This window comes from Pleurodeles waltl, chromosome 12 (genome assembly GCF_031143425.1).
Source record: "Pleurodeles waltl isolate 20211129_DDA chromosome 12, aPleWal1.hap1.20221129, whole genome shotgun sequence".
NCBI classification, from domain to species: Eukaryota; Metazoa; Chordata; class Amphibia; order Caudata; family Salamandridae; genus Pleurodeles; species Pleurodeles waltl.
The window spans coordinates 39,441,341-39,464,780 of NC_090451.1; positions in this window are offsets into that span (position 1 = coordinate 39,441,341).

Below are 23,440 nucleotides of genomic sequence, written 5' to 3' on the forward strand. Positions count from 1 at the left end.
CTTGATACAGGCACCCACCAATGAATCCCCGCATGTGCGTGTGAAAATAAACATTGTAGACACAGAACTCTTTCAGCAAAATTTACACTGTCCCGCATTGTACTTTATTTTCTTTATGTATGTTTTTTTATAAGCTCTATATTGAGGGCTACTGGAATTATATTGTGAGGGTGCACTATTTTCCACATAATTATGGATTTGCTGCACTTCCCACACAATCCATCATCCTCTGCATGATACGGAGATTTCAACCAAAAAACGAATTATTTCTAGCTGAAATGGATCAAAAGGTATAAAAAATGCTGCCATGGGACCTTTGCCATGCAGCGGCCAGAAGATCGCCAGTGGCTGAGATTAATTCGAGCATTCCATCCATCACTTTGCTTTTTGATGCGTGCAGTGGCAGGTGACCTTCCAGGTGCTATAAGGTGACAACAAGGCCCAAATCAAGCAAATTGCTGAGTAATTTAAATCCACTTTTAAAAGAAAAGCAACACACGGACCAGCTACTAAACTTTACTCCGTGCAAATATGGGCCCATATTTATATTTTTTTACGGCCGCATTTGCGTCATTTTTTGATGCAAAAGCGGCGCAAACTTACAAAATGCAATTACATTTTGTAAGTTTGCGCTGCTTTTGAGTCAAAAAATGGCGCAAATGCGGCGCTAAGAAAGTATAAATATGGGCCATGGTATCTAGAAGTGCCTATCATTCTTTTTTCCCATAAAACAAAAATACATTATATCATAACGTTAGGCAGAACATGTAAAAAATAATATGTAAAAAACATAACCCATCGCCGCCATTTTAACGCTATATGTTCTCAATTATACATGGAAACAGATTTTAAATCTGGCCGCTTGTAAATTGTGACTTGACCACGCGATGGCGCTGGTGCTCCATCAGTGGCAGATTGCAGTAAAGCAGCTGCTTCTCTGAGGCGGACGGGGCGAGGCTCCTCAGCAGTCTGCGAGCAGCCCCAGGGCTGGTGTTGTGAGGCAGCGCGCCTCCAACAGCACAAGTCACCAGCCCCCTCCCCGCACCCCACGATGGGAAACTGGACCCCACCTGGAGCCCCAGTCTGAACAGGTGCAAAACCAAGACTGGAGAGGGGGGATCCCTGCTCCACTGCCAGCCTGGGGGGTTCACTGTTGGGGAGTACCAGTTTGGTGGTCCCCCACACACAGGCCGGCAGTGGGGTACTCCCTAACAGTGGAAAGAGGGTCGCTGGGCATGGAGAGGCCTGGAGATTGAAGGAAACAGAGGAAGGGAATTAAAAGGGGAGAATGCCCAGACAGAGGGACCCACAGAAAATAATGCGCATGGGAGAGAAAGGGGGAAAGAACAGGTGAGGGTGGGAGAAAAATAGGGGAAAAGAAAGAAAGGGAATGAACTGAACCTGCAAAGAATGGTGAGAGGAAGGAGACCGGAAAGGAAAGAAGGCAAGGGTAAAATGTTGCGTGAAAGAATGGATGAATGACAGGGTGAAGAATGGATGAATGACAGGGTGAAGGCATGGAGCAGTGGGAGGCGGGAGGGAAAAGTGAAAGGGTCGACAGGTGAGAGTGTGAACGGATGGAAGGGCGGAGACATGGGTAAATGGAGAGAACTGAATGGATGGACGGTCGAAAGCATGGAGAGAGCGAAGAGACTGAGAGATGAGGCACATCTTTCAGCGGGGTCAGGTGAGGTGGGGGAAGGGGTGTTAAAGTGAGGTGTGCTTCTGATACGAGAAATAAGGACGGGTGATGGAGAAAGGTTCAAGGGAGAGGGGAGATATACTCCTTTTGTGAGGGATTGAAGCTTGCACAGCTGTTACCTGCTATACCTGATCTGTGAGGGATGGGAGCTCGCACTGCTGTTACTGTGCTATACCTGGTCTGTGAGGGTGGAAGCTTGCACTGCTGTTACAGTGCTATACCTGGTCTGTGAGGGTGGAAGCTTGTGCTACTGTGACCTCCTATACCTGGTCTGTGAGAGTGGGAACGTGTGCTGCTGTTGCTCTGCTGTACATACTCTGTGAGGATTGAAGCTTGCACTGCTGTTTCTGTGTTATACCTGGTCTGTGAGGGTGGAAACTTGTGCTGCTATTACTCTGCTGTACATACTCTGTGAGGTTTGAAGCTTGCACTGCTGTTACGTGCTATACCTGGTCTGTGAGGGATGGAAGCTTGCACTGCTGTTATTCTGCTGTACATACTCTGTGAGGATTAAAGCTTCCACTGTTGTTACCATGCTATATCTGGTCTGTGAGGGACAGAAGCTTGCACTGCTGTTACTGTGGTATACCTGTTCTGTGAGGATGGATGCTTGCACTGCTGTTACAGTGCTATACCTGGTCTGTGAGGATTGAAGCTTGCACTGCTGTTATCGTGCTATACCTGGTCTGTGAGGATGGAAGCTTGCACTGCTGTTACTCTGCTGCACCTGTTCTGTGAGGATGGAAGCTTGCACTGCTGTTACTGTGCTATAACTGGTCTGTGAGGGACAGAAGCTTGCAGTGCTGTTACTGTGCTACACCTGTTCTGTGAGGGTGGAAGCTTGCACTGCTGTTACTGTGCTATACCTGGTCTGTGAGGGTTGGAAGCTCGCACTGCTGTTACTGTGATGCACCTGTTCTGTGAGGGTGGAAGCTTGCACTGCTGTTACGTGCTATACCTGGTCTGTGAGGTTTGAAGCATGCACTGCTGTTACTCTGCTGCACCTGTTCTGTGAGGATGGAAGCTTGCACTGCTGTTACCTCCTATACCTGTCTGTGAGAGATGTAAGCTTGTGTGAGAAAGTAGCCTCTTTCTAGCCTTGTTACCCCCACTTTTGGCCTGTTTGTGAGTGTATGCCAGGGTGTTTTCACTGTCTCACTGGGATCCTGCTAGCCAGGGCCCAGTGCTCATAGTGAAAACCCTATGTTTTCAGTATGTTTGTTATGTGTCACTGGGACCCTGTGTAGGAGGCTGGACTGGCTTGTAGTGAGTACCAAGGGGTACTTGCACCTTGCACCAGGCCCAGTTATCCCTTATTAGTGTATAGGGTGTCTAGCAGCTTAGGCTGATAGATAATGGTAGCTTAGCAGAGCAGCTTAGGCTGAACTAGGAGACGAGTGAAGCTCCTACAGTACCACTAGTGTCATATGCACAATATCATAAGAAAACACAATACACAGTTATACTAAAAATAAAGGTACTTTATTTTTATGACAATATGCCAAAGTATCTTAGAGTGTACCCTCAGTGAGAGGATAGGAAATATACACAAGATATATATACACAATAGCAAAAATATGCAGTATAGTCTTAGAAAACAGTGCAAACAATGTATAGTTACAATAGGATGCAATGGGGAAACATAGGGATAGGGGCAACACAAACCATATACTCCAGAAGTGGAATGCGAACCACGAATGGACCCCAAACCTATGTGACCTTGTAGAGGGTCGCTGGGACTATTAGAAAATAGTGAGAGTTAGAAAAATAACCCTCCCCAAGACCCTGAAAAGTGAGTGCAAAGTGCACTAAAGTTCCCGTAAGGACAAAATAGTCGTGTTAGAGGGAAAATGCAAGGAAAACACAAATCAGCAATGCAACAACGATGGATTCCTGACTGAGGGTACCTGTGGAACAAGGGGACCAAGTCCAAAAGTCACAAGCAACTCGGAGATGGGCAGATGCCCAAGAAATGCCAGCGGTTGGTGCAAAGAAGCTCTTACTAGGCTGAAGAACTGTGAATACTGCAGGAACGACAAGGGCTAGAGACTTCCCCTTTGGAGGATGGATCCCCCACGCCTTGGAGAGTCGTGCAGAAGTGTTTTCCCGCCGGATGGACGCCAACAAGCCTTGCTACACGCAAATCGTGCGTTTGGCGTTTTTGGACGCTGCTGGGGCCCAGGAGAAACCAGGAGGTCGCAAATTGGACCTGCAGAGAGAGGGGACGTCGAGCAAGACAAGGAGCCCTCACTGAAGCAGGTAGCACCCGGAGAAGTGCCAGAAACAGGCACTACGAGGATGAGTGAAACGGTGCTCGCCGAAGTTGCACAAAGGAGTCCCACGTCGCCGGAGACCAACTTAGAAAGTCGTGCAATGCAGGTTAGAGTGCCGTGGACCCAGGCTTGGCTGTGCACACAGGATTTCCGCCGGAAGTGCACAGGGGCCGGAGAAGCTTGCAAAGTCGCGGTTCCCAGCAATGCAGCCCAGCAAGGTGAGGCAAGGACTTACCTCCACCAAACTCGGGCTGAAGAGTCACTGGACTGTGGGAGTCACTTGGACGGTGTCGCTGGATTCGAGGGACCTCGCTCGTCGTGCTGAGAGGAGACCCAAGGGACCGGAGATGCAGCTTTTTGGTGCCTGCGGTTGCAGGGGGAAGATTCCGTCGACCCACGGGAGATTTCTTCGGAGCTTCTGGTGCAGAGAGGAGGCAGACTACCCCCACAGCATGCACAAGCAGGAAAACAGTCGAGAAGGCGGCAGGATCAGCGTTACAGAGTTGCAGTAGTCGTCTTTGCTACTATGTTGCAGGTTTGCAGGCTTCCAGCGCGGTCAGCGGTCGATTCCTTATCAGAAGGTGAAGAGGGAGATGCAGAGGAACTCGGCTGAGCTCATGCATTCGTTATCTAAAGTTTCCCCAGAGACAGAGACCCTAAATAGCCAGAAAAGAGGGTTTGGCTACCTAGGAGAGAGGAAAGGCTACTAACACCTGAAGGAGCCTATCACAAGGAGTCTCTGACGTCACCTGGTGGCACTGGCCACTCAGAGCAGTCCAGTGTGCCAGCAGCACCTCTGTTTCCAAGATGGCAGAGGTCTGGAGCACACTGGAGGAGCTCTGGACACCTCCCAGGGGAGGTGCAGGTCAGGGGAGTGGTCACTCCCCTTTCCTTTGTCCAGTTTCGCGCCAGAGCAGGGGCTAAGGGGTCCCTGAACCGGTGTAGACTGGCTTATGCAGAATTGGGCACATCTGTGCCCAACAAAGCATTTCCAGAGGCTGGGGGAGGCTACTCCTCCCCTGCCTTCACACCATTTTCCAAAGGGAGAGGGTGTCACACCCTCTCTCAGAGGAAGTTCTTTGTTCTGCCATCCTGGGCCAGGCCTGGCTGGACCCCAGGAGGGCAGCTGCCTGTCTGAGGGGTTGGCAGCAGCAGCAGCTGCAGAGAAACCCCAGGAAGGGCAGTATGGCAGTACCAGGGTCTGTGCTACAGACCACTGGGATCATGGAATTGTACCAACAATGCCAGGATGGCATAGAGGGGGCAATTCCATGATCATAGACATGTTACATGGCCATATTCGGAGTTACCATGGTGAAGCTACATATAGGTAGTGACCTATATGTAGTGCACGCGTGTAATGGTGTCCCCGCACTCACAAAGTTCAGTGAATTGGCTCTGAACAATGTGGGGGCACCTTGGCTAGTGCCAGGGTGCCCTCACACTAAGTAACTTTGCACCTAACCTTTACCAGGTAAAGGTTAGACATAAAGGTGACTTATAAGTTACTTAAGTGCAGTGTAAAATGGCTGTGAAATAACGTGGACGTTATTTCACTCAGGCTGCAGTGGCAGGCCTGTGTAAGATTTGTCAGAGCTCCCTATGGGTGGCAAAAGAAATGCTGCAGCCCGTAGGGATCTCCTGAACCCCAATACCCTGGGTACCTCAGTACCATATACTAGGGAATTATAAGGGTGTTCCAGTAAGCCAATGTAAATTGGTAAAAATGGTCACTAGCCTGTTAGTGACAATTTGAAAGTAATGAGAGAGCATAACCACTGAGGTTCTGGTTAGCAGAGCCTCAGTGAGACAGTTAGGCACCACACAGGGAACATATACATGCACACCTATGAGCACTGGGGCCCTGTGTGACAGGGTCCCAGTGACACATACATATAGGCCACAAACCTATGAGCACTTGGTCCTGACCAGCAGGATCCCAGTGACACATAACAACCATACTGAAAACATAGGGCCTAATTCTGAGTCTGACGGGCGGCGGACGCCGCCCGCCAGACTTCCCCCCTCCGAAATACCGCTCCGCGGTCGAAAGACCGCGGAGGGTATTCCGAGTTTTCCCCTGGGCTGGCGGGCGGTCTTCGCAAGACCGCCCGCCAGCCCAGGGGAAAACTCCCTTCCCACGATGACGCCGGCTCGTAATAGAGCCGGCGGAGTGGGAAGGTGCGACGGGTGCAGTTGCACCCGTCGCGTATTTCAGTGTCTGCTTTGCAGACACTGAAATACTTTTAGGGGCCCTCTTACGGGGGCCCCTGCCGTGCCCATGCCATAGGCATGGGCACGGCAGGGGCCCCCAGGGGCCCCGTGACTCCCCCTCCCGCCATCCGGTTCCCGGCGGGAGAACCGCCAGGAACTGGATGGCGGGAGGGGGAGTCGGAATCCTCCATGGCTGCGGAGCGCGCTCCGCAGCCATGGAGGATTCCTACGAGCGGCGGAAAGTCAGCGGGAGACCGCTGGCTTTCCGCGTCTGACCGCGGCTAAACCGCCGCGGTCAGAATGCTCGTAGGAGCACCGCCAGCCTGTCGGCGGTGCTCCCGTGGTCGGTGGCCCTGGCGGCCACCGACCGCCAGGGTCGGAATGACCCGCATAGTGTTTTCACTATGAGCACTGAGGCCTGGCTATCAGGATCCCAGTGAGACAGTGAAAACAGTGACAAACACCCTGACATACACTCACAAACAGGCCAAAAGTGGGGGTAACAAGGCTAGAAAGAGGCTACCTTCTCACACAACCCCCCCCCAAACGAAGGACAATAAGGCTAACCTTGGCCAGTTGAGACTTTATTGTCTAAGTGGTGATAAGTAGAGAGTAGCTCTGCAATAGACTGGTTACTCCCTTTATCATCCACTATATGGTTACTTCCCTGTGGGGATGTAAACCACCCTGTTTGAAGTTTTTTAGCTAACCAACAATGTGAAGATGTATTTTCAGAGTTTCTATCAGTAAGTTTTAGTTTAGAGCAGTGGGAATTATCCACTGAACCTATTTGTAATGATGGAAATGCCAGACAGGGATGCTGTCTCAGTAAAGCCATAGCTGGGCAAAAACTTTGTCCATTTGGCTGGAAGAGAGAACAGGGATGCTGTTTCTCTTGAGTTGGAGCAGGGCAGGGATGCTGTCCTATGAGCTCCACACTAGGGCAGGGATGCTGTCCTAAGTGTTGTGAGGTAGTGCAGGGTTTATGCACTAAAGTTTCTCTGGGAGGGTTGGAGGGATGCTCCATGTTAACTAAAATGGTGCTGTTTTTCTCACCAATGTTAGTTATCCCACAGAGAGGTACTTCCACCTCAGGGAGTCCCGCTTTGCCAGCTGATGATTCCCTTGGAACAGGTGCCACCCCAGGAGAGGTTTCTCCCACCACAGGAATGGTATCCTGAATGGTAGGGTGGTTAGGGGATACTGTGATACCCTTTTTACCTGTTGATGGAGAGGGATTGTAAGGAAATGCCTCCTTGGCATGGTTGCCCCCTGACTTTTTGCCTTTGCTGATGCTATGTTTACAATTGAAAGTGTGCTGAGGCCTGCTAACCAGGCCCCAGCACCAGTGTTCTTTCCCTAACCTGTACTTTTGTATCCACAATTGGCAGACCCTGGCATCCAGATAAGTCCCTTGTAACTGGTACTTCTAGTACCAAGGGCCCTGATGCCAAGGAAGGTCTCTAAGGGCTGCAGCATGTCTTATGCCACCCTGGAGACCTCTCACTCAGCACAGACACACTGCTTGCCAGCTTGTGTGTGCTAGTGAGGACAAAACGAGTAAGTCGACATGGCACTCCCCTCAGGGTGCCATGCCAGCTTCTCACTGCCTATGCAGTATAGGTAAGACACCCCTCTAGCAGGCCTTACAGCCCTAAGGCAGGGTGCACTATACCATAGGTGAGGGTACCAGTGCATGAGCATGGTACCCCTACAGTGTCTAAACAAAACCTTAGACATTGTAAGTGCAGGGTAGCCATAAGAGTATATGGTCTGGGAGTTTGTCAAACACGAACTCCACAGCACCATAATGGCTACACTGAAAACTGGGAAGTTTGGTATCAAACTTCTCAGCACAATAAATGCACACTGATGCCAGTGTACATTTTATTGTCAAATACACCCCAGAGGGCACCTTAGAGGTGCCCCCTGAAACTTAACCGACTATCTGTGTAGGCTGACTAGTTTTAGCAGCCTGCCACAAACCGAGACATGTTGCTGGCCCCATGGGGAGAGTGCCTTTGTCACTCTGAGGCCAGTAACAAAGCCTGCACTGGGTGGAGATGCTAACACCTTCCCCAGGCAGGAATTGTCACACCTGGCGGTGAGCCTCAAAGGCTCACCTCCTTTGTGCCAACCCAGCAGGACACTCCAGCTAGTGGAGTTGCCCGCCCCCTCCGGCCAGGCCCCACTTTTGGCGGCAAGGCCGGAGAAAATAATGAGAAAAACAAGGAGGAGTCACTGGCCAGTCGGGACAGCCCCTAAGGTGTCCTGAGCTGAAGTGACTCTAACTTTTAGAAATCCTCCATCTTGCAGATGGAGGATTCCCCCAATAGGGTTAGGATTGTGACCCCCTCCCCTTGGGAGGAGGCACAAAGAGGGTGTACCCACCCTCAGGGCTAGTAGCCATTGGCTACTAACCCCCCAGACCTAAACACGCCCTTAAATTTAGTATTTAAGGGCTACCCTGAACCCTAGAAGATTAGATTCCTGCAACTACAAGAAGAAGGACTGCCTAGCTGAAAACCCCTGCAGAGGAAGACCAGAAGACGACAACTGCCTTGGCTCCAGAAACTCACCGGCCTGTCTCCTGCCTTCCAAAGATCCTGCTCCAGCGACGCCTTCCAAAGGGACCAGCGACCTCGACATCCTCTGAGGACTGCCCCTGCTTCGAAAAGACAAGAAACTCCCGAGGACAGCGGACCTGCTCCAAGAAAAGCTGCAACTTTGTTTCCAGCAACTTTAAAGAACCCTGCAAGCTCCCCGCAAGAAGCGTGAGACTTGCAACACTGCACCCGGCGACCCCGACTCGGCTGGTGGCGATCCAACACCTCAGGAGGGACCCCAGGACTACTCTGATACTGTGAGTACCAAAACCTGTCCCCCCTGAGCCCCCACAGCGCCGCCTGCAGAGGGAATCCCGAGGCTTCCCCTGACCGCGACTCTTTGAACCTAAAGTCCCGACGCCTGGGAGAGACCCTGCACCCGCAGCCCCCAGGACCTGAAGGACCGGACTTTCACTGGAGAAGTGACCCCCAGGAGTCCCTCTCCCTTGCCCAAGTGGAGGTTTCCCCGAGGAATCCCCCCCTTGCCTGCCTGCAGCGCTGAAGAGATCCCGAGATCTCTCATAGACTAACATTGAAAACCCGACGCTTGTTTCTACACTGCACCCGGCCGCCCCCGCGCTGCTGAGGGTGAAATTTCTGTGTGGGCTTGTGTCCCCCCCGGTGCCCTACAAAACCCCCCTGGTCTGCCCTCCGAAGACGCGGGTACTTACCTGCAAGCAGACCGGAACCGGGGCACCCCCTTCTCTCCATTCTAGCCTATGTGTTTTGGGCACCACTTTGAACTCTGCACCTGACCGGCCCTGAACTGCTGGTGTGGTGACTTTGGGGTTGCTCTGAACCCCCAACGGTGGGCTACCTTGGACCAAGAACTAAGCCCTGTAAGTGTCTTACTTACCTGGTTAACCTAACAAATACTTACCTCCCCTAGGAACTGTGAAAATTGCACTAAGTGTCCACTTTTAAAACAGCTATTTGTGAATAACTTGAAAAGTATACATGCAATTTTGATGATTTGAAGTTCCTAAAGTACTTACCTGCAATACCTTTCGAATGAGATATTACATGTAGAATTTGAACCTGTGGTTCTTAAAATAAACTAAGAAAAGATATTTTTCTATACAAAAACCTATTGGCTGGATTTGTCTCTGAGTGTGTGTACCTCATTTATTGTCTATGTGTATGTACAACAAATGCTTAACACTACTCCTTGGATAAGCCTACTGCTCGACCACACTACCACAAAATAGAGCATTAGTATTATCTCTTTTTGCCACTATCTTACCTCTAAGGGGAACCCTTGGACTCTGTGCATGCTATTCCTTACTTTGAAATAGCACATACAGAGCCAACTTCCTACATTGGTGGATCAGCGGTGGGGTACAAGACTTTGCATTTGCTGGACTACTCAGCCAATACCTGATCACACGACAAATTCCAAAATTGTAATTAGAAATTCATTTTTGCAATTTGAAAGTTTTCTAAATTCTTAAAAGTCCTGCTAGGGCCTTGTGTGTTAAGTCCCTGTTTAGCATTGTCTTTTAGAGTTAAAAGTTTGTTAAAAGTTTGAAATTAGATTCTAGAAACAGTTTTAGATTCTTTAAAAAGTATTCCAACTCTTAGCAGAATAATGTCTGATACAGAGATGCAGGTGGTGGAACTCGACACCACACCTTACCTCCATCTTAAGATGAGGGAGCTAAGGTCTCTCTGTAATATAAAGAAAATAACCATTGGCTCCAGACCTACCAAAATTCAGCTCCAGGAGCTGTTGGCAGAGTTTGAAAAAGCCAACCCCTCTGATGATGACCTCACAGAGGAAGAAATTAGTGACTTGGAGGCCAATGTCCCTCCTCCAGTCCTAAATAGGGAGAACAGGACCCCTCAAGTCCTGTCTCCAACTGTGTTAGTCAGAAATAGTGAGTCCCTCACAGGAGGGTCCCACATTTCTGAAATCACTGAGGATGCTCTCAGTGAAGATGACCTCCTGTTAGCCAGGATGGCCAAAAGATTGGCTTTAGAGAGACAGCTCCTAGCCATAGAAAGGGAAAGACAAGAGATGGGCCTAGGACCCATCAATGGTGGCAGCAATATAAATAGGGTCAGAGATTCTCCTGACATGTTAAAAATCCCCAAAGGGATTGTGACAAAATATGAAGATGGTGATGACATCACCAAATGGTTCACAGCTTTTGAGAGGGCTTGTGTAACCAGAAAAGTGAACAGATCTCACTGGGGTGCTCTCCTTTGGGAAATGTTCACTGGAAAGTGTAGGGATAGACTCCTCACACTCTCTGGAAAAGATGCAGAATCTTATGACCTCATGAAGGGTACCCTGATTGAGGGCTTTGGATTCTCCACTGAGGAGTACAGGATTAGGTTCAGGGGGGCTCAAAAATCCTCGAGCCAGACCTGGGTTGACTTTGTTGACTACTCAGTGAAAACACTAGATGGTTGGATTCAAGGCAGTGGTGTAAGTAATTATGATGGGCTGTACAATTTATTTGTGAAAGAACACCTATTGAGTAATTGTTTCAATGATAAAATGCATCAGCATCTGGTAGACCTAGGACCAATTTCTCCCCAAGAATTGGGAAAGAAGGCGGACCATTGGGTCAAGACAAGGGTGTCCAAGACTTCAACAGGGGGTGACCAAAAGAAAGGGGTCACAAAGACTCCCCAGGGGAAGGGTGATGAGACAGCCAAAACTAAAAATAGTAAAGAGTCTTCTACAGGCCCCCAAAAACCTGCACAGGAGGGTGGGCCCAGAGCCTCTTCACAAAACAATGGGTACAAGGGTAAAAACTTTGATCCCAAAAAGGCCTGGTGTCATAGCTGTAAACAGCATGGACACCAAACTGGAGACAAGGCCTGTCCCAAGAAAGGTTCCACTCCAAACTCCCATCCAGGTAACACTGGTATGGCTAGTCTCCAAGTGGGATCAACAGTGTGCCCAGAGCAAATCAGGGTCCACACTGAAGCTATTCTAGTTTCTGAGGGTGGGGTGGATTTAGCCACACTAGCTGTCTGGCCGCCTAACATGCAAAAATACAGACAGCAACTCTTAATTAATGGGACTAGAATAGAGGGCCTGAGGGATACAGGTGCCAGTGTCACCATGGTGACAGAGAAACTGGTTTCCCCTGGCCAATACCTGACTGGAAAAACTTACACAGTCACCAACGCTGACAATCAGAGAAAAGTACATCCCATGGCAATGGTTACTTTAGAATGGGGAGGGGTCAATGGCCTGAAACAGGTGGTGGTCTCCTCAAATATCCCAGTGGACTGTCTGCTTGGAAATGACCTGGAGTCCTCAGCATGGGCTGAGGTAGAACTAAAAACCCATGCAGCAATGCTGGGTATCCCTGAACTGGTGTGTGTGAAAACAAGAGCACAGTGCAAGGCACAGGGTGAACAAGTAGAGCTGGAGTCTGGAAGAATGGCCCAGCCTACCAAGAGAACAGGAAAGTCAGTTGGGAAACCAACTACAACACAGCAAAAGAAAGGGAACCTCTCTTCTCAGGAAGAAGTTCTGCCCTCTGAGGGAACTGAGCCTTTGGAGCTTGAACCTTATCAGGTTGAGCTCTTAGGCCCAGGGGGACCCTCAAGGGAGGAGCTGTGTAAGGGACAAGAAACCTGTCCCTCTCTTGAAGGCCTTAGGCAGCAAGCTGCTGAAGAGTCCAAAGGCAAGAAAAATGGAACGCATAGGGTCTATTGGGAAGATGGACTCCTGTACACTGAGGCCAGAGACCCCAAACCTGGTGCCACTAGGAGAGTGGTAGTGCCTCAGCTGTTCAGGAAGTTCATCCTAACATTGGCCCATGACATTCCCCTTGCTGGACATTTGGGACAAACCAAGACGTGGGAGAGGTTAGTCAACCACTTCTACTGGCCCAATATGTCCAACATGGTTAAGGAGTTTTGCCTCTCCTGCCCCACCTGTCAAGCCAGTGGTAAGACAGGTGGACATCCAAAGGCCCCCCTCATTCCACTTCCAGTGGTGGGGGTTCCCTTTGAAAGAGTGGGTGTGGACATAGTTGGTCCACTGGAACCTCCCACAGCCTCAGGGAATATGTATATCCTGGTAGTAGTGGATCATGCTACCAGGTATCCTGAAGCTATTCCCCTTAGGTCGACTACTGCCCCTGCAGTAGCCAAGGCCCTCATTGGTATCTTTACTAGAGTGGGTTTCCCTAAGGAGGTGGTGTCTGACAGAGGTACCAACTTCATGTCAGCATACCTAAAGCACATGTGGAATGAGTGTGGGGTGACTTATAAATTCACTACACCATACCATCCACAAACTAATGGCTTAGTTGAGAGATTCAACAAGACATTAAAGGGCATGATCATGGGGCTCCCAGAAAAACTCAAAAGGAGATGGGATGTCCTCTTGCCATGTCTGCTTTTCGCTTACAGAGAGGTGCCACAGAAGGGAGTAGGATTCTCACCCTTTGAACTTCTGTTTGGTCATCCTGTAAGGGGACCACTTGCCCTTGTTAAAGAAGGCTGGGAGAGACCTCTCCATGAGCCTAAACAGGACATAGTGGACTATGTACTTGGCCTTCGCTCTAGAATGGCAGAGTACATGGAAAAGGCAACCAAAAACCTTGAGGCCAGCCAACAGCTCCAGAAGTTTTGGTATGACCAAAAGGCTGCACTGGTTGAGTTCCAACCAGGGCAGAAAGTCTGGGTTCTGGAGCCTGTGGCTCCCAGGGCACTCCAGGACAAATGGAGTGGCCCTTACCCAGTACTAGAAAGGAAGAGTCAGGTCACCTACCTGGTGGACCTGGGCACAAGCAGGAGCCCCAAGAGGGTGATCCATGTGAACCGCCTTAAGCTCTTCCATGACAGGGCTGATGTGAATCTGTTGATGGTAACAGATGAGGATCAGGAGGCAGAGAGTGAACCTCTCCCTGATCTGCAGCCATCAGACCCAAAAGATGGCACAGTAGATGGAGTGATCTACTCAGACACCCTCTCTGGCCAACAGCAAGCTGATTGTAGGAGAGTCCTACAACAGTTTCCTGAACTCTTCTCCTTAACCCCTGGTCAGACACACCTGTGTACCCATGATGTGGACACAGGAGACAGCATGCCTGTCAAGAACAAAATCTTTAGACAGTCTGACCATGTTAAGGAAAGCATCAAGGTGGAAGTCCACAAGATGCTGGAATTGGGAGTAATTGAGCGCTCTGACAGCCCCTGGGCTAGCCCAGTGGTCTTAGTCCCCAAACCTCACACCAAAGATGGAAAGAAAGAGATGAGGTTTTGTGTGGACTACAGAGGGCTCAATTCTGTCACCAAGACAGATGCTCATCCAATTCCAAGAGCTGATGAGCTCATAGACAAATTAGGTGCTGCCAAATTCTTAAGTACCTTTGACTTGACAGCAGGGTACTGGCAAATAAAAATGGCACCTGGAGCAAAAGAGAAAACAGCATTCTCCACACCTGATGGGCATTATCAGTTTACTGTTATGCCCTTTGGTTTAAAGAATGCCCCTGCCACCTTCCAAAGGTTGGTGAATCAAGTCCTTGCTGGCTTGGAGTCCTTTAGCACAGCTTATCTTGATGATATTGCTGTCTTTAGCTCCACCTGGCAGGATCACCTGGTCCACCTGAAGAAGGTTTTGAAGGCTCTGCAATCTGCAGGCCTCTCTATCAAGGCATCCAAATGCCAGATAGGGCAGGGAACTGTGGTTTACTTGGGACACCTTGTAGGTGGTGGCCAAGTTCAGCCACTCCAACCCAAGATCCAGACTATTCTGGACTGGGTAGCTCCAAAAACCCAGACTCAAGTCAGGGCATTCCTTGGCTTGACTGGGTATTACAGGAGGTTTGTGAAGGGATATGGATCCATTGTGACGGCCCTCACTGAACTCACCTCCAAGAAAATGCCCAAGAAAGTGAACTGGACTGTGGAATGCCAACAGGCCTTTGACACCCTGAAACAAGCAATGTGCTCAGCACCAGTTCTAAAAGCTCCAGATTATTCTAAGCAGTTCATTGTGCAGACTGATGCCTCTGAACATGGGATAGGGGCAGTTTTGTCCCAAACAAATGATGATGGCCTTGACCAGCCTGTTGCTTTCATTAGCAGGAGGTTACTCCCCAGGGAGCAGCGTTGGAGTGCCATTGAGAGGGAGGCCTTTGCTGTGGTTTGGTCCCTGAAGAAGCTGAGACCATACCTCTTTGGGACTCACTTCCTAGTTCAAACTGACCACAGACCTCTCAAATGGCTGATGCAAATGAAAGGTGAAAATCCTAAACTGTTGAGGTGGTCCATCTCCCTACAGGGAATGGACTTTATAGTGGAACACAGACCTGGGACTGCCCATGCCAATGCAGATGGCCTTTCCAGGTTCTTCCACTTAGAAAATGAAGACTCTCTTGGGAAAGGTTAGTCTCATCCTCTTTCGTTTGGGGGGGGGTTGTGTAAGGAAATGCCTCCTTGGCATGGTTGCCCCCTGACTTTTTGCCTTTGCTGATGCTATGTTTACAATTGAAAGTGTGCTGAGGCCTGCTAACCAGGCCCCAGCACCAGTGTTCTTTCCCTAACCTGTACTTTTGTATCCACAATTGGCAGACCCTGGCATCCAGATAAGTCCCTTGTAACTGGTACTTCTAGTACCAAGGGCCCTGATGCCAAGGAAGGTCTCTAAGGGCTGCAGCATGTCTTATGCCACCCTGGAGACCTCTCACTCAGCACAGACACACTGCTTGCCAGCTTGTGTGTGCTAGTGAGGACAAAACGAGTAAGTCGACATGGCACTCCCCTCAGGGTGCCATGCCAGCCTCTCACTGCCTATGCAGTATAGGTAAGACACCCCTCTAGCAGGCCTTACAGCCCTAAGGCAGGGTGCACTATACCATAGGTGAGGGTACCAGTGCATGAGCATGGTACCCCTACAGTGTCTAAACAAAACCTTAGACATTGTAAGTGCAGGGTAGCCATAAGAGTATATGGTCTGGGAGTTTGTCAAACACGAACTCCACAGCACCATAATGGCTACACTGAAAACTGGGAAGTTTGGTATCAAACTTCTCAGCACAATAAATGCACACTGATGCCAGTGTACATTTTATTGTCAAATACACCCCAGAGGGCACCTTAGAGGTGCCCCCTGAAACTTAACCGACTATCTGTGTAGGCTGACTAGTTTTAGCAGCCTGCCACAAACCGAGACATGTTGCTGGCCCCATGGGGAGAGTGCCTTTGTCACTCTGAGGCCAGTAACAAAGCCTGCACTGGGTGGAGATGCTAACACCTTCCCCAGGCAGGAATTGTCACACCTGGCGGTGAGCCTCAAAGGCTCACCTCCTTTGTGCCAACCCAGCAGGACACTCCAGCTAGTGGAGTTGCCCGCCCCCTCCGGCCAGGCCCCACTTTTGGCGGCAAGGCCGGAGAAAATAATGAGAAAAACAAGGAGGAGTCACTGGCCAGTCGGGACAGCCCCTAAGGTGTCCTGAGCTGAAGTGACTCTAACTTTTAGAAATCCTCCATCTTGCAGATGGAGGATTCCCCCAATAGGGTTAGGATTGTGACCCCCTCCCCTTGGGAGGAGGCACAAAGAGGGTGTACCCACCCTCAGGGCTAGTAGCCATTGGCTACTAACCCCCCAGACCTAAACACGCCCTTAAATTTAGTATTTAAGGGCTACCCTGAACCCTAGAAGATTAGATTCCTGCAACTACAAGAAGAAGGACTGCCTAGCTGAAAACCCCTGCAGAGGAAGACCAGAAGACGACAACTGCCTTGGCTCCAGAAACTCACCGGCCTGTCTCCTGCCTTCCAAAGATCCTGCTCCAGCGACGCCTTCCAAAGGGACCAGCGACCTCGACATCCTCTGAGGACTGCCCCTGCTTCGAAAAGACAAGAAACTCCCGAGGACAGCGGACCTGCTCCAAGAAAAGCTGCAACTTTGTTTCCAGCAACTTTAAAGAACCCTGCAAGCTCCCCGCAAGAAGCGTGAGACTTGCAACACTGCACCCGGCGACCCCGACTCGGCTGGTGGCGATCCAACACCTCAGGAGGGACCCCAGGACTACTCTGATACTGTGAGTACCAAAACCTGTCCCCCCTGAGCCCCCACAGCGCCGCCTGCAGAGGGAATCCCGAGGCTTCCCCTGACCGCGACTCTTTGAACCTAAAGTCCCGACGCCTGGGAGAGACCATGCACCCGCAGCCCCCAGGACCTGAAGGACCGGACTTTCACTGGAGAAGTGACCCCCAGGAGTCCCTCTCCCTTGCCCAAGTGGAGGTTTCCCCGAGGAATCCCCCCCTTGCCTGCCTGCAGCGCTGAAGAGATCCCGAGATCTCTCATAGACTAACATTGAAAACCCGACGCTTGTTTCTACACTGCACCCGGCCGCCCCCGCGCTGCTGAGGGTGAAATTTCTGTGTGGGCTTGTGTCCCCCCCGGTGCCCTACAAAACCCCCCTGGTCTGCCCTCCGAAGACGCGGGTACTTACCTGCAAGCAGACCGGAACCGGGGCACCCCCTTCTCTCCATTCTAGCCTATGTGTTTTGGGCACCACTTTGAACTCTGCACCTGACCGGCCCTGAACTGCTGGTGTGGTGACTTTGGGGTTGCTCTGAACCCCAACGGTGGGCTACCTTGGACCAAGAACTAAGCCCTGTAAGTGTCTTACTTACCTGGTTAACCTAACAAATACTTACCTCCCCTAGGAACTGTGAAAATTGCACTGTGTCCACTTTTAAAACAGCTATTTGTGAATAACTTGAAAAGTATACATGCAATTTTGATGATTTGAAGTTCCTAAAGTACTTACCTGCAATACCTTTCGAATGAGATATTACATGTAGAATTTGAACCTGTGGTTCTTAAAATAAACTAAGAAAAGATATTTTTCTATACAAAAACCTATTGGCTGGATTTGTCTCTGAGTGTGTGTACCTCATTTATTGTCTATGTGTATGTACAACAAATGCTTAACACTACTCCTTGGATAAGCCTACTGCTCGACCACACTACCACAAAATAGAGCATTAGTATTATCTCTTTTTGCCACTATCTTACCTCTAAGGGGAACCCTTGGACTCTGTGCATGCTATTCCTTACTTTGAAATAGCGCATACAGAGCCAACTTCCTACAGGGATCCTGAGTTTTCAGGCTTTCTCTCCTTTGCTTTTTCATTTCACTTGAAATGAGAGGGAACAATTCCTCAGGGATGCCCAGCATGGCTGCATGGGCATAAAACTCTACATCAGCCCAACCTGAGGCCTCTAGGTCATTACCTAAGAGACAGTCTACAGGTAAGCTAGGTGATACCACCACCTGCTTAGGGCCAGTAACTCCACCCCAACTAAACTGAATTATAGCTAAGGGAAGAAACTTAGTGGAGTTATGGACATCAATAATCTTATACTGTTGTCCAATGATGTGTTGTTCAGGAGGCACTAGGTTTTCAGTCACCATAGTGAAACTGGCACCTGTGTCCCTGTAGGCCAAGGCCTCAACACCATTTATTGAAACTGTCTGCCTGTACTTATCCATTGTAAGGGGACAAGCAGCCAGTGTGGCAAGGCCAATGCCACTAGGTGTGACAGAAACTGTCTTGGGACTGATTACATCAGTTTCCACTATGGACCCATAAGTGAACCCAACTACACCCTTTGCTTGACTGTTGCCAGCAGTCCCACCACTAGTACCACTACTGCTAGGGGCACTAGAGCTTGATGTATTAGTGGTGGTAGGCTCAGGGGGTTTACCTGGACAGGACTTATCCCCTGGCCTATGGCCTCTGTTTTTACACACAAAGCACCAAGGCTTTTTAATGTGTGCAGGTTGGGAAGAAGAGGAAGAATTTGTTTTATCCCCACCCTCTGAAGAGTGTTTAAGATTTGAAGTGGTATCTTTGGTTTTACCCTTATCCCCATGCTTATCTTGAGATTTTTCACCATCTTTCTTCTTATTGCCATCTTTGTCACCCCCTGTATGAACTTTTCTGTTCACCCTTGTTCTGACCCATTTGTCTGCCTTCTTTCCCAATTCTTGGGGAGAGGTCAGATCAGAGTCTACCAGGTACTGGTGCAACAAATCAGACACACAATTATTAAGTATATGCTCTCTCAGGATTGTGTTATACAGGCTTTCATAATCAGTAACTTTACTGCCATGTAACCACCCCTCCAAGGCCTTCACTGAATGGTCAATGAAATCAACCCAGTCTTGTGAAGACTCCTTTTTGGTCTCTCTGAACTTTATCCTGTACTGTTCAGTGGTTAAGCCATAACCATCCAGGAGTGCATTCTTAAGAACTGTAAAATTATTGGCATCCTTTTCTTTCACAGTAAGGAGCCTATCCCTACCTTTTCCACTAAATGATAGCCATAGGATAGCAGCCCACTGCCTTTGAGGGACATCCTGTACAACACAGGCCCTCTCAAGTGCAGCAAACCACTTGTTAATGTCATCCCCCTCCTTATAAGGGGGAACTATCTTGTGCAGATTCCTGGAATCATGCTCTTTTTCAGGATGACTATGGGGAATACTGCTGCTGCCACCATGGGTATCTAAACCCAACTTCTGTCTTTCCCTCTCTATTTCTAAAGACTGTCTATCCAAATCCAGCTGTTGCTTCTTGAGCTTCAGTCTGGTTTGTTCCACTCTCAATCTATTGAGCTCCCTTTCTAACAATCTGTCATCAGGGTGGGTGGGAGGGACATTTCTAGATACAGAGGTATGATGGGAATGAACAGAAGGAGACCTGTCCCTTACCAAGGGCACCCTAACAGTTTGGCTACCAGCATAATGTGAGAGCACATCATCAGTATGATGTGATTCAACCTCTGTACCAACTATGCTAGACTGTCTAGTAATGGGCAGGCTGAGAAGTTTCTTTCCTGAACCTTTTCCTGGGGGAGTCCCTGGATCAGATTGAGAACCATTAGCTACTTTTTCTACAGATTGGGCACTTATGGCCTTATCCTGTACTCTAAGCATATTAGTTAATAGTTCTAAGGAAGGATTCTTCCCTACACTCAAACCTCTCTCTATGCAGAGACTCCTTGCTCCTTTCCAGCTAAGGTGATCATATGCAAGTTTGGACAGTTCAACTTTTTGGCCTGTGCCAGACATTTTTAGAGAGAGTTAAAGTGATAGCAAAAGATAAAAAAGTTTTCAGAACTTTTTGGAAAGACAGAAAAAACTTTTTAAACTTTTAAGAACTTTTTGAAAGTTTAGAAGTACTTTTCAGCACTTAGAAAAGAGTGAAAAGAGGAAATGCAAAACTTTTTGGCTATGTATATATACACTGTCCTTGTTTTGTATATTTTTCTCTTATGAGAAGTACAATGACAAGAGTGGTAAGTAGTCTCAAAGCACTTATCCCACCGCTGCACAACCAATGTAGGAGGCTGGACTGGCTTGTAGTGAGTACCAAGGGGTACTTGCACCTTGCACCAGGCCCAGTTATCCCTTATTAGTGTATAGGGTGTCTAGCAGCTTAGGCTGATAGATAATGGTAGCTTAGCAGAGCAGCTTAGGCTGAACTAGGAGACGTGTGAAGCTACTACAGTACCACTGAGTGTCATATGCACAATATCATAAGAAAACACAATACACAGTTATACTAAAACTAAAGGTACTTTATTTTTATGACAATATGCCAAAGTATCTTAGAGTGTACCCTCAGTGAGAGGATAGGAAATATACACAAGATATATATACACAATAGCAAAAATATGCAGTATAGTCTTAGAAAACAGTGCAAACAATGTATAGTTACAATAGGATGCAATGGGGAAACATAGGGATAGGGGCAACACAAACCATATACTCCAGAAGTGGAATGCGAACCACGAATGGACCCCAAACCTATGTGACCTTGTAGAGGGTCGCTGGGACTATTAGAAAATAGTGAGAGTTAGAAAAATAACCCTCCCCAAGACCCTGAAAAGTGAGTGCAAAGTGCACTAAAGTTCCCGTAAGGACAAAATAGTCGTGTTAGAGGGAAAATGCAAGGAAAACACAAATCAGCAATGCAACAACGATGGATTCCTGACTGAGGGTACCTGTGGAACAAGGGGACCAAGTCCAAAAGTCACAAGCAACTCGGAGATGGGCAGATGCCCAAGAAATGCCAGCGGTTGGTGCAAAGAAGCTCTTACTAGGCTGAAGAACTGTGAATACTGCAGGAACGACAAGGGCTAGAGACTTTCCCTTTGGAGGATGGATCCCCCACGCCTTGGAGAGTCGTGCAGAAGTGTTTTCCCGCCGGATGGACACCAACAAGCCTTGCTACACGCAAATCGTGCGTTTGGCGTTTTTGGACGCTGCTGGGGCCCAGGAGGGACCAGGAGGTCGCAAATTGGATCTGCAGAGAGAGGGGACGTCGAGCAAGACAAGGAGCCCTCACTGAAGCAGGTAGCACCCGGAGAAGTGCCAGAAACAGGCACTACGAGGATGCGTGAAACGGTGCTCGCCGAAGTTGCACAAAGGAGTCCCACGTCGCCGGAGACCAACTTAGAAAGTCGTGCAATGCAGGTTAGAGTGCCGTGGACCCAGGCTTGGCTGTGCACACAGGATTTCTGCCGGAAGTGCACAGGGGCCGGAGAAGCTTGCAAAGTCGCGGTTCCCAGCAATGCAGCCCAGCGAGGTGAGGCAAGGACTTACCTCCACCAAACTCGGGCTGAAGAGTCACTGGACTGTGGGAGTCACTTGGACGGTGTCGCTGGATTCGAGGGACCTCGCTCGTCGTGCTGAGAGGAGACCCAAGGGACCGGAGATGCAGCTTTTTGGTGCCTGCGGTTGCAGGGGGAAGATTCCGTCGACCCACGGGAGATTTCTTCGGAGCTTCTGGTGCAGAGAGGAGGCAGACTACCCCCACAGCATGCACAAGCAGGAAAACAGTCGAGAAGGCGGCAGGATCAGCGTTACAGAGTTGCAGTAGTCGTCTTTGCTACTATGTTGCAGGTTTGCAGGCTTCCAGCGCGGTCAGCGGTCGATTCCTTATCAGAAGGTGAAGAGGGAGATGCAGAGGAACTCGGCTGAGCTCATGCATTCGTTATCTAAAGTTTCCCCAGAGACAGAGACCCTAAATAGCCAGAAAAGAGGGTTTGGCTACCTAGGAGAGAGGAAAGGCTACTAACACCTGAAGGAGCCTATCACAAGGAGTCTCTGACGTCACCTGGTGGCACTGGCCACTCAGAGCAGTCCAGTGTGCCAGCAGCACCTCTGTTTCCAAGATGGCAGAGGTCTGGAGCACACTGGAGGAGCTCTGGACACCTCCCAGGGGAGGTGCAGGTCAGGGGAGTGGTCACTCCCCTTTCCTTTGTCCAGTTTCGCGCCAGAGCAGGGGCTAAGGGGTCCCTGAACCGGTGTAGACTGGTTTATGCAGAATTGGGCACATCTGTGCCCAACAAAGCATTTCCAGAGGCTGGGGGAGGCTACTCCTCCCCTGCCTTCACACCATTTTCCAAAGGGAGAGGGTGTCACACCCTCTCTCAGAGGAAGTTCTTTGTTCTGCCATCCTGGGCCAGGCCTGGCTGGACCCCAGGAGGGCAGCTGCCTGTCTGAGGGGTTGGCAGCAGCAGCAGCTGCAGAGAAACCCCAGGAAGGGCAGTATGGCAGTACCAGGGTCTGTGCTACAGACCACTGGGATCATGGAATTGTACCAACAATGCCAGGATGGCATAGAGGGGGCAATTCCATGATCATAGACATGTTACATGGCCATATTCGGAGTTACCATGGTGAAGCTACATATAGGTAGTGACCTATATGTAGTGCACGCGTGTAATGGTGTCCCCGCACTCACAAAGTTCAGTGAATTGGCTCTGAACAATGTGGGGGCACCTTGGCTAGTGCCAGGGTGCCCTCACACTAAGTAACTTTGCACCTAACCTTTACCAGGTAAAGGTTAGACATATAGGTGACTTATAAGTTACTTAAGTGCAGTGTAAAATGGCTGTGAAATAACGTGGACGTTATTTCACTCAGGCTGCAGTGGCAGGCCTGTGTAAGATTTGTCAGAGCTCCCTATGGGTGGCAAAAGAAATGCTGCAGCCCATAGGGATCTCCTGGAACCCCAATACCCTGGGTACCTCAGTACCATATACTAGGGAATTATAAGGGTGTTCCAGTAAGCCAATGTAAATTGGTAAAAATGGTCACTAGCCTGTTAGTGACAATTTGAAAGTAATGAGAGAGCATAACCACTGAGGTTCTGGTTAGCAGAGCCTCAGTGAGACAGTTAGGCACCACACAGGGAACATATACATGCACACCTATGAGCACTGGGGCCCTGTGTGACAGGGTCCCAGTGACACATACATATAGGCCACAAACCTATGAGCACTTGGTCCTGACCAGCAGGATCCCAGTGACACATAACAACCATACTGAAAACATAGTGTTTTCACTATGAGCACTGAGGCCTGGCTATCAGGATCCCAGTGAGACAGTGAAAACAGTGACAAACACCCTGACATACACTCACAAACAGGCCAAAAGTGGGGGTAACAAGGCTAGAAAGAGGCTACCTTCTCACACCCTGCTAGTCAGGACCCCAGTGCTCATAAGTTTGTGACCTATAGGTATGTGTTCCCTGTGTGATGCCTAAATGTCTCACTGAGGCTCTGCTAACCAGAACCTCAGTGGTTATGCTCTCTCTTTACAAATTGTCACTAACAGGCTAGTGACCAATTTTACCAATTT